Here is a 17322-nt window from a genome sequence, read left to right as displayed (position 1 = left end):
TTATATTCACTTAATTAGGATGTCAAAGCTAATCTAAATCATACAGCAACTGCTTCTGGCTGTTTGTTTATGTTTACTAAAAACTAATCTAAAGCTGTCATTGTGAGTAAGTTGTGCTTTGTACTGGTGTGAATTGTGAAGATCAAATTTTCTTTAAAATAGACATGTTTACATATCAGGGCCTGTCATTTACAGTAATTACCATCTCTTTTCTGAGATAATATCATGTGACATGTACCCTTTCCCCTTCATGTGAAGTGGAGGCAACGATCAGTCATACGCTTATTTAATTAAAAGAGTCCAAACAGGTTTAGCCTCATCTTCAAAGACCGACGGAGGTCAGGGGAGGATGGAAAAGATGATACGATAAGAATGCAGGGAGGAGGTGTCAAGTCAAATTTAACAGACCATTTCAAACATTGCAGGAGGGCAGATGAAATGTAATACATGTTACATTTCTCTTTCCCCTGAGGTTTGCATAAAACAAAAAAATATATTGACAACGTAGCTGAGGTAGTGAAACAGGAAATGTGTTTACATTTTTGCAAAATCATCTTTAATTTCCTGTGATCTGGTATTGGTGTAAAAACGAGGAGAGAACAGATTTGCTCAGGAGAAACTCTTGCAGCAATTCTGAGTCTGAGGAAACGATAGCTTCATTATTCACAGAAAATTAAAGAAAAGCTTTCCTTCCCAGTTGTCCTTACTTAACCTCTCACTGCAACTGATCTGCTATCCTAGTCTGTGCTACTCTCTCTGGCTCTTTGTCTCTGAACAATATGCTATATATTGGTCAATTATTTATTCTCTGTTGGTGTGAGGATATTATTTCTGAGTAATTTCTGGGACATGTAAGTATGGCTTACATGCTGCATGAAAGCTGTACCATTCATACTAAAGAATCTTTCAACATTTCCAAAATAAAGTGACAGCCAGACTTAGCTGGTGATCAAATTGTGTGTGCCACAGCATCAAATGTCACCAGGTTGTTGTTTTCCTGGGGCATTGTGTTTTCTTACACCATTGAAACGAATGACAGAAACACAATACTGCAACAACAATGTTGTACTCTCTGATTTGACTTCGCTCATGCATGCACTCCAATAGCTTTATTCATATCAGGAAATACAAACCACGTGTATGTAGTCAGTATTGTAACATTAAAGTGGCTTAGAAATGGCTGTGGCGATGCCCTTTTGTCATGATATATTAATAAGCCATACATGAATTATCTTACATTTTACTGATGTGAAGATAATGAAGTAGGATTCTTTGCTGCTAGATGTCTGAGAAGCACAATTTTAGCTCAAAAATAAACTCAGAGCACTTGCAGGTAAAAAAAAAAAAAGTTTAAGTAGAACAAGATAAAATAAAAAAGCATTATGGGGGAAAATGTGATGCAATAGGTTTTAGTCCAAAGACACAAGCTATGTTTTCACACAAATAGCCTGAAAAACATCCAGCCAATAGAATAGTGGACACTCTTTCACTCATATTAAAAGTCTTGTTAAAACACTCCATGAATAATGTAATGATTTGTAATAATCTTACACTTTGGTGGCCCCTTTATTGATCAGAGAGGGTATTTGAGTTTGTTTTAGCTCATTTCCTGATCAGAAACTATAAATATAGAACTAAATATATCAGAATAAATTACATTTCCTACAAACAGAAAGCATGGCTTGAAGTTTTCTTGTGATATTTAAGGTTCTCTTATCTGTTCTGTGTTATTTGACCATCAACTCAAGTTTTTATGAATGCACAATTCTTAATGAAATAACTGGAGGTGTATAAATATGAAGCTCCCAACTTTACACAGTAATAAATCAGTTTTCCATTTGCTGCCAGTAACTCATAGGAACTTTAAAGATATCCTGGGAATGTCCCAGATATACCAAAAATGCTTCTTCATTCACCCACCCTCACTTTGGTTCCGATATTAAAAATACAATTACCATATTTCATCACTTATGACAAGCCTTTGAAAGCTCTGATAAACCATGACTGCATTATTATTTCCGCTCTGTCAAGCAGTTTAATAAATTCTACAGCGCTGAATTTCATTTGATATGTTATGACACACTGCTTTGCATTCTGGTGGCTCTGAAAAACAGCCTCGGATCCGGAGTAAGCTCTCAATGTATTTCAATCACACATCTTGACAGCTGTCCTTAATCCATCACTGCCCCCTCACACACTACATGTTTCTAATTTATGTTGTGATCCCCTCCTGAAACTACAAGACAGGTTCTGCTCTCATTATTCCTTTAATTTACTCTATTGTCATCAAGATTCCTTTGTCAAACAAAAAGTACAGACCAATCAAAAACTAAAAGTAGCCCTTTAATTTCAGTCGTTCGGCGTCGCCCATGCAGTTGGGTTGGTGCTGCATTTTGACATATTTCTTCTTTGCTTACAGGTTTAAAGCACAGCCCCAGCTCTGAAAACCATTTGCACATCTTAAAATGTAATTAGTCATTAAGATATTTCCTCCATGTTGCTGCCTCAGCCTTTTGTACAAGGAAGGAGTCTGTTTGCGTCTGATAGCGGCTTCATCATGAAAATGAATACCCTTCTCTTATTTTAAAGGCTTTGAAGTCTCACACCGACACAACTGAAGTGGTTTAGCTGGAGGAACATTTTCTTTTATTTACATGAAAACAAAAGTGCAATTAAATAATTCCAATGATAGGTTTTGCACAGAGCCCAATAAAGTTCTTTTTTTTTAAATAAAAAGTCTGTATTGTTTTGATCTACTTTTTTGTGAGCATGCTCTCCAAGCACAAGGTCACTGTGTTTCATCATCTGATGCTCAGCTACCTGTCCTGTGCTCCTCACAAGCACATCCACGCATTTTGTTTGTTTCCTTGGAACAAATTCTGCCTCAATCCACTCAAGCACACAAGCCTACACATGAAAAAAAAAAAACACACCTTCTGGCACTTTGAGGAGAAGAATCAACAAAACTGGCACAAAAGACTTTATACATCCAGGAAATACAAAGAACAGATATACAGCATAGATTTGTGTATTAAAAAAGATTCAACACTTTTCAAACCTCAACGCATGGAAGGAATCGTCTCAAGAGTGACTCAATGACAAACCTGCAGGCACCTGAAATTATTGGCCCAACAAAGACAGCATTAATCAGAGAAGAAGTGAAGAGGTCCAGCTTAACCCTTTCATGCTTTCTTATCTTCAGTTTCTCTAATTTTACTCTTTATAGGTATATGTTTGAGTAAAATTACTCGTGTTCTTGTATACTGACAACATGTCTCTGAAATTCCAAGCAAAAATTTTATGTTTATTTGCAGAAATGAAAAATGGTCAAAATACACATACAATTCACATTAATTTTGTGGTAATTGGCATTTAGTACTTCTCTAGAATCTTAAAAAATTAGATGAAAAGATATCAAAACATATAAAACATGAAATATTATTATTTAACATTAAATGTTAATGGTGATACATGACCTGACCGACATACATCTTTGATTTGCATCCATGTTTTCAACAATTAAATCTAAATGGCATCACTCAGCTGACATTTCTAATTATGCAAACAGCTACATCAAGGCCACACAGACTTTTACTCAAACACTGTTACAATATATTACCCCTGGGTGTAAAAAGAAGAAGAAATCATGTTATACGATTCATATTCAGAAATCAATCCAAGGATCCACTCCTCTCAGGAAATCAAATCTTGATCACACAGCACTTCAGTCTGATTGTAGCAATCAGGCAGAAATGAACCGCCACTAGACTCCAGATCTAGATCCAGATGGCCTGCCAACACAGTGACGGATGTCATCGCGGGTCAAAAACATATAATACTAAAAATGTGATATAGTGCACCTTTGATCTGGGAGGAGAAGAACTTCTGTTCATGTGCAGCATCTCTTAAAAATCCCCACTCCACAGGCATCATACATAATACATAAAAACAATGTTGATTTTGCAAATGATAAAAATGCCAAAACAGTAACTTTTCTACCTATATAATCTTCATTGAACCTACTGCAGTTCCTTCATTACAAGAGAGCAATGATAGGGACTTTATCGAATAAACCAGTTACAGAGATGCTAAATAAACTAGCTCCATACTGGTCAATAAAATATTCAATTGTTGCTGTGTCAGGTAGCTATGATTGATTCACTTCTCCTTTTTTCATTAGCGCTTCAGACTCCAGAGTTATAACTTGAAAATTAAACTAGCAGAGGAAAATCTATGAAATGCTGTATATTTAAACTGACTTGATTTAGCACCATTAAAATACACTGGAGTGGTGCAGAATGAGCTTTCCAGGAGAAATGACGATTTAAATAGCCAGAAGCCAAACTGAAGCATTTTAGAGCAACATGACAAGGGTACTTTAATCTACTAACAAAAATTTCATTAACATTTACATCTATTTTGTAGGCTCCCCAAAAAACAGCATTCCTCAAAACAATCCTGTACAAATCAAAGGTTTGGAAAAAAAAAAAAAACGGAACCTGGAACCTTTGAACCACTGCAAATCTTTGTGCATGTGAAAAATCTATAGTCCACACTCTGCAGTTCCTTTCGTACCACAAGGTAAAGTCTTTTTCTTTGTTTTATTAAAATGCAAAAGATTTAGTTATAGGATATAAAAGGTAATCTGGGAACATGAAGTACACCTCAGTGTGTCAAATGCAAGGGAATTAACCTTTGACCTGAGGATCGATTTGTGAATACAAACGAAAAAGAGTGTAAGAAAATATTCTTTCAGAAAGATTTTCTTCCAACCAGGAAAGAATTTAGTACTTTATAAAAATCCCTGGATATCAAAGGTTAGCAATGTTTTTAGTCATGTGAAGATGTCAGAGGTAAATCCGATTTTGTTCCAGTGGAAGCAGATCTTCTTTGTTCCATTAAACAAACATTATCTAGCGTCATCTAGATTAAATTGTCATCTTCAACTGTAAATGTGAGCATTGTAATATTTACCATCAAACTAATCAATGTAATCAGAATCTTTCCTCTCCAACAGCTTTTGCACAACACAGTCAAATGTTACAGTAAATTATTACAGTATCTTTATTTATAGCACTCATGTACCAAACTTCAATTAAGTCAGTAATTTATGGAAAGTCTTTAATGGCTTGGTAGTTACTTTAACATGATATTGTTAGTAAAAATAATATAAAAGTGTGACTCTTTAATAAGTTGCGGACAGTTTTTACTCTTGCATATTATGAAATAATAATTAATAATTAAAACTCACAATTCAAGTTTAAAGAACTTAAAAAACAATAATTTGACAACTTGTTTATTGTTGTTAAACCAACTTCAAGAACTTTAATTTTTGAGTCAAAACCAAAACAATTTTCTTGTCGACTTAAATTACATTTTCAAGGCAGCAGATGGACTTTCATTTTCAAGTTAAACCACCTTAAATTGTTTCACAGTGTACATTTTTGTGTTGATATCTTTATTTATATTCACAAATAAAGTGTTACCTTCATCAAAGAATGCAATGTCTGAATCTATTTTTACGCTGTGATAACATTGATAAACTTTCTGCTTATTGCCGTCTTCCTTCACAATTTCCCTTTAAATTACAGTTACGGCAGAAGTGTGCGTATCACCATGTCTGAATTTAAAAAAAGCTTATCCTGCTTTGCTTTCAAGAAAGAGTTTGATGAGGCTGACCTTTTAGATGGAGAACTGAGCTCATTCTGCTGCTTATAAATAGAGATAAACTCTGACCTAAAGATTCAGGATGCCATCAAAGCTTGTCATCGCTTCCCTCCGCCCCATGACTCACCCGTCTTCAGTAAGCCCTCTATTCATTTTGACACAATGACAACATGTGTTATCAGCTGGGGAACATGTAGTTGGAGAAATCAGACTCCCTGGAGCTTTGTGATGGCTTTTACTGTTTGCAGCACTGGCAGATCAATGCAGCATATGACACCTAACTATGCAGCACACTCACCGAGATGTTGATGTTTTTCCAGTGTTGTTTGCCGGTTCGCTGAACTACTCACTCGAATAAATATTGCACGCTTTGAGTTTGAGTAAATATTAATGCATACGTTGCATAACCAATTCCCAGAAGTGGGGTCTCTCAAGTTTGAGTGTGGATCTCTTTGCACATTCAATAACGAGCAGAACAACCCTTGAACTTCTCAAGCTCAGGTCCCACAATGCTTGTTCAGAGGCCAGCATGCGTACAACTATAAGTGGATGAAAGCATGCACTGCATAATAACGGCTCAATTTCCAAAAGGTGTGATTTGTTTACGAAGACAAACTGCTGGCAGGAAGAATCAAGTCGAAAGCAAACAGGAAGTTGAAGAACTAACTAAGTTAAAACTATATGATAAAAGAAATAATATGCTTAAACATGGACTTGAATGCTTAAAATGCAACCCTGAAAATGTCCTTATAATGTTTTGGCATTGCTCTTTCTTTTATGGTTGCATTAAAATACATAATTTGGCATTTTGACTTCAAAGCCGTCTTTAAAGACTGGTTGCTCTCAGATTTAATCACTTATGATCCAAACGAGATTTATGTAGTGCAGAAATGGAAAAAGATGTTTCACTTTTTACAGAAGAAAGCTTTCCAAATTAAGACACTACATAAAGAAAAGTTCAAAAATGGTCCTGAATACTTCGAAAGAGTGAGTATGAAGTAACAGGTATTTTCTTATCATTTTATATACGTCTGGAGGTAAGGAAGCAGCAGCTGTCACATTACACCCCAGAATCTGGAGGAGCTTTCTAAAACAATTGTCTCAGTCATTAGTGAGGAACAGGTTTACATAGTAAGCTGCAACATTGACAGCATGGCATCAGGGTTTAACTAAGACTCAGAACGACAGATATCGAGCCGGCATGTCCCAATGATTTGACTAAATCAGGTCAGCATGTGGAGGATTCAGTATACAAGATTCATTGATCCATTAATCCATTATGATGCACTGAAATATCACTGAAACCTTTGGTAATGATCTGTCTGGCATGTAGATTTTTATTGTTTGTGGAGATGCCGTGCTCTAGTAAGTTAAGCATTATTTTATAGTATTCCTCAAGGACACACTACAGACATTTACTCCACTGAAAGCCTATGACAATGAAGCATGTAATCAGACTTCCCAACCCAAGAATGTACCATCTATGACCAGGACAAACAACGTGTCTCAGATTTCCTGACTGCCCAGTGTGTAATTGAACCTGACAGCCGAAAGAAGAATGGACCTCTGGAGACCCGATAGCAGTAATCAGGAAGTGTCTGCTTGAGATCCCACATGGAGAGGGACAGAGTGGTCCAAAATGAGAGCCATTATTTTGGCTCTGTCTAAAAGAGGCTCCAGAAAACAATAATAGAAGGGAAAAGACATCTTTTTCGCATCCTGCAAGTAACAATGGTGACAGTCTTGCAGTGCTATGAACAGCATTCGGCTCCAGCATTTGTTCTCATGAAGTGGCAAAACCGGTATTGGCTGTCATCTGGGTTCACACTTGTCAAGACAAGAAGGACAAATTTCAATGAAAGACCAGTGAGAGACTCTTGAGAAAAGAAGGCGAACTATGGTGTGATGTGGTGAACCTGCTTTTTCTTTGCATTCCTATCTCTGGGTGTCCCTCATCCTGCTTCAGTTTGCAAGTCGTTGCTGTCAGTCCTCTGAGCTCTTTCTTTGACATAAGAGCCAAAAAGCTGAATGATGTGGGGATGGAGAATGTGTCAAGCCTTTGAAATTCCAACCAAAAAATGTTTATTTATTTGCAGAAAATGAGAAATTGTCAAAATAATAAAAAAAGATGCAGTGCTTTCAGACCTCCAATAATGCAAAGAAAACAAGTTTATAATCATTTAGAAACAACATTACTGATGTTTTAACTCAGGAAGAGTTCAGAGTTCAATGTTTGGTTTATAACCATGAGGTTTTCAATGGGGTTCAGTGCAGAGGGCTCTTCATTTTTTCCAGAGTTGCATTTCTTCTGTAAAAAAAAAAAAAAAAAAGAAATCTGTTTAAATCTATTTAAATGTGCTTTTTATCATCTTTCATTTTTTGCCCTTATTCACAGATTTTTAGGACTCGGCTCTTTGCCTCTACTTAAAATTTATTTTGTCTGACAGGATATGAGTGGAAAAACATTGGGTTAACTTTGGGTGTCGTGAAATTGATTTACTCCTCACCTGCATCTGTAGCCATGATAGCTTATGTTGACAGTCAGTTCTGGAGCAGATTAGGTTCCAGAATAGTGATCATCTCAATCAATTGATCAATCGATGCCCTGAGAACATAAAACAAATAAATAAGGGCATGGACACAGTCCCCTTCATCATTTAATCACATTAAACAATCATAAAGTTCTGAATATTCTTCTTTAAACCAATTAGTGTAAAACTTTACATTTAGACACAAGGAGGGAAGATATTTTTGACACAGAGCTGGAAAGGTCACGGTTTCCAAAAACAGAGGTTTAATCAAAATGCAGACTTAGATTAAAGTCTTTGCCATATATTTGCCATATAAAAAAAGAAAATCTTACACTGTAATAATAAGTTGCCTTATATACTAATGTCATAGTTGCCGTGGTAAAGAATTTAATTGGCTTTGTGCTCTTCAGAGGTCCATTGCTCTGACAGGCATCTTATTAACGTCCCCTCTCTCTAAATTGTGATTTTGTGTCCAGGATGCTGAGTAGTCTTCCCTTCAGACAGCCTCTTTTGGCACTTCTTTAATCAATAAACCACAGTACTTAGTGAATGATTCAGGTGATTTTTCTGGGTGATTTTTCTGATTAGGGTATCGGGGAAATGATGTGGTCCAAACAAGATCTTCAAGGATGGCTGAAGTTTAATTTTAGACATCTTTCTAAAAATTTGTCCATATGTACAAGAATATTAGCTGTGAAAATGGCAAACAGATTCACTGTGAAAATGGCAAACAGATTCACAAACAGGAAAGAAATTTATTTGGATGCATAAATGTTGTGTTAGAAAACACCCCAACTCCACAGCTCTGTGTTAGAGCTATTAAAGAAAAACTCTAATCTTTGTAACCAAACACAAGTCTGAGAGGATTTCCTGGACTTTTACAAGTTTTCATGAACATTACTTCTTAGTTGTGTCAGTCAATCTAAACTTCTGTGTGTTGTTCAACGTTGCCGCCATTTAACATGCAAATCAGATGTCAAAATAATCAAAATACCTGCAGAAGATTCAAGGAGAAGCTGGTCAGTGTGTGTAACTCTTTTACACTGGAACAAATGTTTGTGATAATCCTAATCTAAAATAGATCCTGATCTAAAATAGAGAAAGCTTTTCCTAATTTAATTTCAGAAATTTCAGACAAACAAAACGTCTATATCTTGTCTATATATACCTGGTTTCTGCTGTATTTTTTGCAGAGGTGTTGAGTAGATATTTGTCAAGGCTTCAGCCTGTTTGCTTCATCGCTAAATCCTAAGCACTGAGACATAATGGGCTTAAATTGACATCACCAATGTAATCATAAGAGAGTCTGAGTGCAGGATGTGAGGAGAGGGACAGCATTTTGTGACATTATGAAGAGAAATGCGCTGGTAGAGGCATAGAAGTGTGGAGCTGATATTTCTGGGTGTAATGAAGGGACGTTTTGTGTGTTGACTAGTTTAAATGAGGAAGGATTATTTGTCTCAAAACCAAATCCTTTCATTTTTTTATACTTTATTCGCTTAAATATCATATTTATAAATACCAATTCATTAAAAACAGGAAGAAATGAAAAATAATTTCCATAATCAAACTGGAATTACCTCATTTTCTGCAGTTCTAGATAAAATGCTTACATGTAATTTGCTGGTGTGGCTAAGTTGAGGTGCTTAAGGGTGCAAAAGATGAACAAGGGCATTAGCATACACTGAAAACGATTACAACATTAAGATTCTAGCGCACACGAAGGCCCCTGCGCAAGGATAAACCAAAGTTCTTTCCACTGAATACTAATTTCTTTTATCCTTTCATGTAAGAGAAGACTGAACTGCCTTTTTGAACCCTGGTGCAGCAGATATAAATAACTTGTGAGGGCTGTTCAGTCAGTATTCACTTTGAACTCAAGCTCTTTTAGTCATGTTTTAAAATCTGGGACACTAAAGTGCAAGTTTTGAACACGGTAGTTGTTTTATCAGTGAACTTAGTAAAAGATTTTGCAAAGAAGACGTCGCTCCAATTGATTCTCCAATTGTCCTATTTCTTCACTGTTGAGCTACTTTTTTTTACTCCTGGTTGGAAACTTATTGCACAATCTTTTCTTCACACTTTGTGATACTTAATCAACATTCTCAACTGTTGCCTGACTACAGAAACATTTTTTTTCAGTTTTCAGATGTCAAGTTCTTACACACTGCAGTTTCTGCAACTCTGAAAGATTTGGCATAAATTAAATACATCTTAGAAATAATTTAGCATGCCCTCATGCTGCTGGTTGTGTAAATATTTTGGTTTTAAATAAAAGACAGACAAAGTGGGGAGCATGCATGAAAACACTTTTCACACTCAGAGAAAACTCAGAGAAAAGTTAGTCAAAACTGTTACTATCAAATAGAAAAAAATCATCCTGTTTACCTTCTAACTTTTCATGTTATTAACTCTTTATGATGTATTTACTCCTGACAAATTCAGCTTCTCATTCTTTTATTTTTTTAATGTACATGCATTTATGCAAATTAAAGACATGGAAAATTACAACACGTTCCCAAAGAAACTATTGGTTCAAATCACCAGAATCAAAACCAAAAAATATTAACCCCGAACTAAGACTTTTAATAAGATAAAGCCATCAAATTGTGTTGCATAACTTCTGTTTTATTGCTTCTTCTTATTCTGATCTTATTTTATCCTGCTTATGTTTAACTAGCCATAACAATAACCTCTGTAGGTGAAATATTATTGTTCACATTTCTTTGCTTATTTGTGTATTAATAAAAACAGACACTGCTGTTCATTAGAAGATTTGACAGTTTTCCCTATAAAAAATGACTATATGTGGTATTAAAGTACATTTTCAGACAGAATTTCTTCTTTATTGTTGATGTTTTGCATCTCCACGCTGTTCAATAAGATCTCTGAACTTTTGAACACATTTTGTTAAGATTAACAGAGTTAAACAAACAACCTAATTTATACTGCAGCCACAGTTAGCAGCTTTAAAAAAATTCCCTCTACAATTGAAAAGTGATTGATTCTCCTTTATCTAATTCCTTTTTCCTCACTTAAAATAATTAGGAGACATTTCCTTCACCGATGTAATGAAGCTCAAAGTGTAGCTTGTTTTGGGATTTACTTTCTTTGCCTGTTGAAATACGAAGCCTTGCAAAGCTCATAGTCTATCTAAACTTTATAGACTTTATCACCTTCAATGTGGCGCTTGTTATTAAAATCTTATATGAAACACAAAGTGTAGACGACTTTGAAGTGAATAACACAATATACCTCGTTATACTCAGACACCCAAAGGCTTCAGAAGACAGTCGATCCCTCCTGTGTGTGATCGAATCACGGGACAACCCAGTTGTTCTTTGAGAACATTTGCTTAAAAAAATCATGTCCAAAGCTTTTGAATCTCGTGGAACAAATGTTTAATTCATCATCTGTAAGTGGAAATAGTGTTGCACAAGTGCAAATCTACCAACAAACAACCATCCAGCTAAAGTTGCACTGTATTGATCAGACTGATGAATGTGAAAGCTTTGGTAACTCTCGTCGAGGTGCTGAAACCAACAACTTAGATTAGAGAATTTGATAACAGGACATGTATTAGTTGACAATTTAAGGCAGTCATAAAAAGTGAATGAATGAATATTAAACTACGTGACACACATGCAGCTGTAACTGTACCAATGCCACAAAAGTATCAGCTATGTTGTGCTGCATTGTGTTACTCTATGACATACAATTAGCAATAACACTTTAAAATACATGGTTGTAATATTACAAGCTTCAATGGGTGTAAATATTTTTAAAACTGTGTTGCAAACTCTAGAGGGCTGTCACTGCCACATAGAGCTGCTGAAGATTGAAACAAAAGCGAATGATTGGCTTTGATGCAGAATTTGGGGATTTATGCTGAGTCATCCATCGGTGCTGCAGTTTACTAAAAGAAAAAGTTGAGTCAAAGATTAATTTATCTTTGAAATGATATCTACAAATTCATCAGTGACATTTTGTCTTACTTTTGTTACAAATACCCTATAGTATATCTTACAAGAATAACATTAAAGTCATTGGTTGTAATTAAAATAAAAAAGGATAATTTGTGCTTCTAACATTTTTGTAGTTTACAACATCTAAATAAGCTGTAGCGTAATCTAAATATCTAAATATCTTAAATATGTAAGAAAAGCAGAGACCTCAACTTAGATTGCTGCATAAGCCAACCTCGGCACCTGTTTGCTGTTTCAGTCAGTGTGAAGGTTTCTGTCTTGGGTTTGGTTGTGTCGACCTGAACACAGATCATTTCTGACTCCCTAGTTAAGAGATAAAACAGATTTCCCACCTAAGCCAATGACTCTGTAAGGCTCATGTCCTTTGTTTCAACAGGAGTTCAAGCTGCACTGCATTTCTCTCGTGGGATCTCCTTCAGTTTTACCTTGCTTTGCATTTAAAACACCACAAAGCAGGACAGTGTGTTTAATGTGAGAATCGTCATCTGAGCAAACTGCTGTCTTGAATGCTGACATTACTTTCAGTCTCACTGATGCAGAATCCCTGTTGGCCTGACAAGGGAGATATTATCTCATCACTCCCAAGATTTAATAAAAACATTGTTGCAGGAGGTGATGATATGACAGCATGAACACCAAATTGAAGACATGCTCGGTCATAAATAATTCAAATATGTTATTTGATGAAAATTTGTTAAACAACATCATGGATTGTAATGAAGAAACAAAAGTAGGAATGCTATAATAGATATGATGATACAATCAGAACTGGATCTTTACAGTAGCATCTGTCACCAACCACAACTTGATTCAGTCTTTTAATTCTTAGATTTCACAGGTTTTCTCAGAGTGATTATGCATCTATCCACTGAAAAGCCCACTCATGTTTACGTATAACATGTACATTTCTAATTACTCTGAAATCCGCCGTAACAAAACTGTTTGCATCATTCAAATGGCATTAAAGTTTTTTTTGTTGAATTCTGGTGTAAATTCTGATGCTGCATAAACTGACAGCACAAAAGAGCCATGTATTTCTCAGAGCGAGAAAGGTGCAAAGAGAAATCTCTGCCAAACTTGACCGAGGTGTTAAGAATCCGGAGGAAGGTTGGTTTGCATCTACCCCAGTCAATGGAGATGGTTTAGAAATGCTTTTAAGAATGTAATTCCCCCCACCTCGATGCAAATGTGCACAAAACTTTGTAACTAATCTGCAAAAACACAACTTAGCTATTGCAGTGTTCCAAATAAAAAGAAAATAGCAAGTGAATAAGTTTGTTCATAAAATAAGTCATTAAAACACATCCTCCTACCACTTCCTGTCGTCTTCTTCATCTTTTCCGCCAGCTGTAACATTCGTTTGTTCATCACGACTTGTATGACATGAAAAAAGATTTTCCATTGCAGCTTTCTGAAATACACTAATCTTGATACAGTCGAGAAACCACTTCATTCTAGCGTAAAAACTTTGCCAAAATTCCCATTTCCTTCATATAATTATACAATGTTTTTAAAGTTTTTAGGAGTTGTTTGATCTCTTCAGAACCCAATACTCTAAAATATGCTTTATTTCTTTAAATTCAATCTGCTGCAGAAATCCTAAATAAATTATGTTTCGCAGTGCGACTTGATTTTTTTTTTTTTTTTTTTTTTTTTTTTTTGCTTTTTGAACTTACAAATCACTCGTTTTTTGCTTCGGTTAACACAAGAACTTATTCAGAAAGAAAACCTGTTGGCATATTCTGTCAGAGGTAAAACAGAGTGACTGCAGGAAGATACAGGAGATGCTAGAGTTGGCTTGTAGTCTATTCATCAAGTAATAAAAATTTGCATTTACCATCATAAATAAGCACAGACATATTATAATTAGTACCACAAACACTTTGGGTTTTATTGTAAGAAAATCACAAAAAGTATCATAAATTTCTGGAGGGAAAAGATGTGCACAAATATTGTTTCATTTTAGGAATTTGTTGATGTTTTTACACTTTGTGAGCCAGTTTTATCAATATATTCTGGCACAACCAGCCCTTTAAGAGCCTTAATGATCTTGATTTTGCACGAAAGGAAAACGAGTTTGATACCAGAAATATTGTATTCATCCCCAACACACTGTCTGGATTGTATTGAGCGTTTTGAAGTCTCTCTATTTGACAATCCTTTGATGACCGGATTGACCTCGTCATGGCATAAGCCTGATAACATTAGATTTGCTAATTTGCCATCGTCTGTGCTCAGCAGAGATGAGTGTGATCTCTGGCCCCATTTTTTAGCAGCATGTTACACAAAAACACAGCAACCGTTTTCCATCCCCGTTTGTTCTCTCTAACAGCAGATCTGCTTGAGAATCACAGCTTTGGCTATTATCTTATTGAAACTGAGGCTCCAATCAAGGCTTTAAATTGTTCTGACTGGCAAATTTTAGGTAGATTCTGTTTTTTAAAAGTGTTCATTTGAAATTGTTTTATATAAATGCACTATGTATGAAATGAAATGAGGTTTGGAATTGATTTTAAAAACACACAATGAAGAAAGGACACAAGCTAAATGCAATGACTAGTAAAGGTAAAACCTTAAAAGTGAAAAGTTGGGCCTCACATCCAGGATCTTCTGAATGAATCTGCATACTAAATGCTTTATCTTCGGCAAGAATGACCTTGTTGCATTTTGCAATTGATCCACACATTGATTCATCTACCTGACAACTCTGAAACTCATTTATCATCTGCTGTGTTGGAGCCCGCCATTGCTACATTTACTGGCAGGAAAATCAATCAATTGTAATCTGTTAATATACCAGCAGGACTATCTGAACATGTAGAGAACAAGCCACAGCTCTGATCAGTAAAGATGGAAATGTTCATCAGCAGGCTGAGGGTAAAAGTTAGATGTACGTAATGAAGTAATGCTCAGGACTTTAATCTAATTTTCTGTAGATAAAAATGTGAATAAATATTGTCAGATCAGCATGAATTACTGGTCTCTTTCCATAAAACCTCAGTGTTCACTTTGCCAGGTGGGGGAATGCAAGTAATTATAGTTTCTCCTTCTGTTCTTTTAAATACTCGGTGCGGAGGAGGAGAGCTGCAGCAGTGGGACATAATCACCTGCTGTACACACACTGCAGAAAACAGGGCTTGTATAGAATACCAGCCTCTGTGATTGAGGGATTTCCTGGAAATGTGCATTTTCTAACAGTCTCTGACTGTATCTGAAGCCATAACCCATTACCATAGAACCTGAATTGTTGAAAAATGAAAATTTACCACATGCTTTGAACATTTTGTGTATCATAATGAAGCAGTTCCTTAAAGGGGAAACCAGGTGGGCCAACAAACAGTGTGTTTATGCAAAGTGGTTAGAGAATCATGAAAAAGGTGGGCTTGTCCATTTTATGAACATGCCAGGCTTAGGCTGGATTAAGTAGTCTCTTAATTACATGGTCTGTTTGTTTTGCTTGTCTGTCACACCCTCATTAGCCTTTTGTTGGCCAGAATTAATAACAAGCAGCAGAATTGAGCTTGGCATCTCAGGACAAAGCTTGTGAAGGAATATGTCATTTGCAATCACACCTTACAGCACTGAAAGAGACAAAGTCAATACTTCCTAATGGACACTAGAAATCTGTATTCTGTCCTGTTGTCATTGCCACAATCCTCAGACGACCTGGCGAAGCACTTTTTATTCCCTGTAGTTTAAGAATAATTATCACTGAAGGTCAAATATTGCTCAGAATTTAGGTTTTAATAAATGCTCATTGACAGTGTTATTGTCTGCAAAGACAAAGGTTGAAGTTTTAGCCATTTCTTTGCTGTTTATTCACTTTCTTAAATTTTCCCTGATTTTTTGTGAATATAGATTTAGTGTCCTTAGATTAATTTTTTTCTTTTTTGTTTATTTCTTGTACTATAACTGTTTGTTAATCTTTATTTCTCCATTCCCTTCAGCAGCTGCAGCTTTTTTCTGTCAACTATTTGCCTCACTTACAGGAAATGTCATTAGCCACCGTTTTATATGTATTCAAAATGCCACTGCCGATCCACTGACATTTATCAGCACCACTGCAGCCTACAGACTGTAAGTTTACTGACCTCCTTCGCTGTCAGTCTCTTGTCTATTGTTTGAAAAACAAACAAAAATTAAAGATTTCTGACCAAAAAATTCCAACTTGCCTGCCCCAAATTGTTCTGTTTCAAATTATTTTTATTACGCTAAACAGGACATATTATACAAAATTCAGGTTTCTACCGTTTCCAGACAAAACGGCAACGTTTTGGCAATATGTTTTTCACAGTCCGGAAAATGACTCATTTCAAAAACCTCTAGATTGTAACCTCTATGTTTACAAGTCTGTTACCTAGTAAACCCTGCAGAGCTCCAGCAACCCAGTACTACCACTGTAAAATGATTGCCCTTTAGTTTTAATTCAATATTTTCTTGATGTCAGGGTTCAGCACGAGCCCCAGTTTAAAATATTTTCTGTCACTTTTTTTTTGTAAAGTCAATGAGAAGTTTCTGCCTCGCTGAGTTGAGCAGCCGGTTTGCAGATGGCAGGAGCAAAACACAAGTCAGCATCCGACCTGTTGAATTCAAAAGGTTCCCGCTCCCACTCGCCCACAACAAAGAGTCAACTGGCTCTTGATTGGTTTTCAGGAGGCAGGACTGTGTGGTGGTATCAATCAACCTGTATGTTACCCTGTGATAGCTAACGTCTGCTCTGACGTTAGCTTGAGAGCCTCAGTGCTACACTGAGCGAGTCTCAGCCTGGAAATGTAAAAATTTATGCTTTTGCAAAATGGAAGATTTTCTCTGGATGTGTATGCATCTTAGAAGCTGCAAGGTTGAGGATAAAATTTGCATGGCCCGGCTAACAGGCCTGAGGCTAGCTGTGAACCGTTTGTTTAAGTGCAGCTTCAGGTTCAGCTGGAAGGAGAAACGCACGAAAGGAGACTACTGACAGAGTCGCACACCCGTGTAAAAAGTGAAACAGCTGCTAAAAGTGAGGTGGCATTTATTGTTTTTGCACTCAGATCTATTAAAAACTTGTATGGCGAATATAAAAGGTCAGATGGCAGATGAGTATCTCCCAAAGGAGTTGCTCATATACATAGGAAACCCACCGCTGCACTGATGTCCTA

The sequence above is a fragment of the Poeciliopsis prolifica genome, unplaced genomic scaffold (genome assembly GCF_027474105.1).
Source record: "Poeciliopsis prolifica strain line A6 unplaced genomic scaffold, Auburn_PproV2 SCAFFOLD002, whole genome shotgun sequence".
Classification (NCBI taxonomy): domain Eukaryota; kingdom Metazoa; phylum Chordata; class Actinopteri; order Cyprinodontiformes; family Poeciliidae; genus Poeciliopsis; species Poeciliopsis prolifica.
The sequence above is the reverse complement of the archived record's forward strand: the minus strand, read 5'-3'. Positions refer to the sequence as shown.